General features: G+C 41.6%; 1 non-coding gene across 1 annotated transcript; it reads right to left on the minus strand.

The window, feature by feature from the left end:
- Positions 1–751: 751 nt before the first annotated feature.
- Positions 752–824, minus strand: Trnaa-cgc (transfer RNA alanine (anticodon CGC)). The gene has a single exon. It is a non-coding gene; the product is annotated as a tRNA-Ala (tRNA).
- Between the last annotated feature and the right edge of the window lie 2,637 nt (positions 825–3,461).

A 3,461-nucleotide genomic window follows, 5' to 3' on the forward strand; every position in this document is an offset into this window, starting at 1 on the left:
CGAAATACTGGCGTTCTGTGCGTAACGGTAGGTGGTATTGCATTTCGGCATAATTTACATTTTTCCAAGACAGTATGAATTCGTTTTTCCATATTGTTGAAGTAATATATATCCCGTAATTTCTTAGCACTGAAGTGTCCGTAACGGAGATGTGTGTTCAAACGAGTTTGTTGACGAGCTCGTCTGGGATGCACAATACCCGAATAGGAGTGTCCGAATAAAATTTTGTTACGTACAAGGTAAAACTGTCTTATCGCAGTAGTTAATTATTTTGCGATTTCTCCTTTATGTCTTTCCGGATTGTATCTTTCTTCTGTTCACCAGCAATATCACATAACGGGGATGAAACAAAATTTTCAAGTGCTACTTTTTACATATATAATATACTAAAATTATTTTTTTTGCAACCTTCTTAATTACTCCGGAGTCAACCCGCAGGTGCACGTGACGTGTATGAGCAATAACGTTTTCTGAACCCGGAATGTAGATCACAGTGAAACTGAATTCCTGACGGAACAACGTCTTAAACGATCATGGTTCGGTTTACCTGTCATTAGAAATTGAAGTGCCCGATTTTGGTGGTAGTGGTAGTTAGTGTTTAACGTCCCATCGACAACGAGGTCATTAGAGACGGAGCGCAAGCTCGGGTTAGGGAAGGATTGGGAAGGAAATCGGCCGTGCCCTTTCAAAGGAACCATCCCGGCATTTGCCTGGAACGATTTAGGGAAATCACGGAAAACCTAAATCAGGATGGCGGGAGACGGGATTGAACCGTCGTCCTCCCGAATGCGAGTCCAGTGTGCTAACCACTGCGCCACCTCGCTCGGTGCCCGATTATCGGTATTACCTTAGTATGTTTACCTTGTAGAAAGTAACGAAATTTATCAAATGCCTAATGGCTGATGCGTCGAGCTCAGTGACGGCACAGTTATGTTCGGCTTTGATTAAGACTCGACTGGCAAAACCTATAATTTTCTGTTCTGTGTAAGAATCCCATTTTCTACAATTTCTGGAAAAAAGTGTACACTAAGACCCGATTTTGAACTATCTGTCGAAAGACAAAAATCAATAGATAAATCAGGATGTGATAATACGTGTACTTTTAAGCAACGCAGTTTTCAGTTCATCCTGTTCGGTCTGGACAACATCATCCCAGTCCCAAACTGTTTTCTTACCTGCGAGTTGGCGTAGTATGGGTGCAGATAAACTCTATAATCTGATGAAACGTCGATAAAAATTCACAGGACCTAAGAACTCTCCAAGTTGTCATTTGTTTATAGGGTACAGGCATTTCTTCAATTGCTTTCAGTTTTTCTGGATCGGATGATATATCTTTCATAGAGGCAATGTGGCCAAGAAATTTAATTGCGGCCGGCCGGGGTGGCCAAGCGGTTAAAGGCGCTACAGTCTGGAAGCGCGTGACCGCTACGGTCGCAGGTTCGATTCCTGCCTCGGGCAAGGATGTGTGTGATGTCCTTAGGTTACTTAGGTTTACGTAGTTCTAAGTTCTAGGGGACTATTGACCTTAGAAGTTAAGTCCCATAGTGCTCAGAGCCATTTCAACCATTTTTTTTTAAATTTACGTTTTACCAAATTCTGATGTTTCTGAACTGACTGTGATGCCATGTTGTAGAAACGTCTACAATAGTTCGCTCAATGCCTGGTTGTGTTCTGTCCACAAATTTTCCGCAACCAAAACGTAGTCATCATAGGTGGTGATCCTGTCTTTTAAATGCTTAGGTAAGGTAGTTTTCAGAGCTCGGATAAATCCAGTAGATGAAACATTGAGACCAAATGCTAATTTTCAAAATTGGAAGTATTTATCAAAACAGAGAAAGGCTGTATACCTCCTATATTCAGGGTGTAATTCGATATGCCAAAGATATATCGTAAATCAGTAGAAGATATTACCTTTAAACCATGAAATTTCTCTAATAATTCGTTTATAGTTTGTGGTCGATCTGTTTCTGGTTGTATTATGGTAGTGATCTGTTGAAATGGAGAACAATTGCAATAGAATGATCTTTCTTTTTAACAACGCGTAATGGGCTGTTCTGTGAACTCATAGCATGCTCAATAATTCCCTCATCTAGCATCGATTGTATTTTGCGCTTAACCGTTTCCAGCCTTGATACCTTGCTGTTTTCGTATGGGTGGCCGACGAATACATTTCACTCACACTACCACTCGGGATCGACACGAAAACGCCTCAAGCGGTGCCATAAAGGACGACAATGAAACCACCCCTTTCCGTTTGGCTTTAGTTCTGACATACTGCGTGGTCGAAAAGGATAGTTCGTATTGTGATGAGCAACAGGTCTAAGTTCTTGACAACAATTGACATTGCTGACACCCCCGGACGTTTCAACCCTTCTCTGAGATCATTGTGGAGCTGCATACCCATCCAACGTGAACACCCCCCTTTGGAGTGGAGTGCGACCACAGTTTTCACTCTCGTGTACATGTTAGAAACACTACAGACAGTTCCAAACTATCCGAAGAAATTTGAAAGTAATCCGAAGCAGCAAACGGTGCTTACGCACTTTCCAGCTCTCCTGTTTCGCTATCTCCTGTGGCGTGGTCATGGGGAGTGCCACATCGACACAAGCGTGAATACAGCGACAAAGAGTATGTCTAAGGCCCCCAGTACGGCAACACCCTAGAAACAACCAACCACATCTACTGAGAATTTTAAAAATGTGCATATACAGAGAAAACCTGTGTAGTCACAGGAGCCTGCAGGCGGGCAACCGCTTGACAACACCCAACGATTCCAGAATAATATTTATCAGTTATTCAACAACATAAAATTTCTGAATAGTAGCAAATCCAGTATTAACTGTAACCTAAAGGTATTTCTCTTGAAGAACTCTTGTTCCATAGAATATTTTCTCTTTAAAATCTGCCACTAACTATCTAACTATTACCAATAAATCTTCAATCCTGTCACCAAATTCGTTTGATACCCCATAGGATCTAAGTTTGTTAATAAGTGTTGATGAGGTACCGAGTCAAATGCTTTTTGGAAGTGAAGGAATACTGCATACATCTGACTGCCACGATCCATAGGTTTCTGGATATCATGTGAGAAAACCGCGAAATTGGTTCCAGATGACCGACGTTACCAGAATGGAATTTACTTGCCATGGGTGCAGAGATAGTTCAATGTTCACCAAAAATAGTTTACGGAAACCACAGAGAACAGAAGTTGGAATGACCGTATGAGGAATCAAAACCCGCGGAAAGGTGTGCGCTCTGTCTGTAGTACGTTTCTTCTGATATTCTTTTCAATAACGTTGAAGCTCACTAAATTTGTAAACCACATATGCGACGTGTCAGAAGAATATTCTTTATCCAGTCACATAGGTGCATTCAGTAAGTGACGCAACCCATTTTTTCTCTTACAGTTTCGGTTGAAAAACTGAAGACGTCTCCCGCAGATGCAGACGAAACGTCAGGTG

The sequence above is a fragment of the Schistocerca cancellata genome, chromosome 4 (assembly GCF_023864275.1).
Source record: "Schistocerca cancellata isolate TAMUIC-IGC-003103 chromosome 4, iqSchCanc2.1, whole genome shotgun sequence".
Taxonomy (NCBI): domain Eukaryota; kingdom Metazoa; phylum Arthropoda; class Insecta; order Orthoptera; family Acrididae; genus Schistocerca; species Schistocerca cancellata.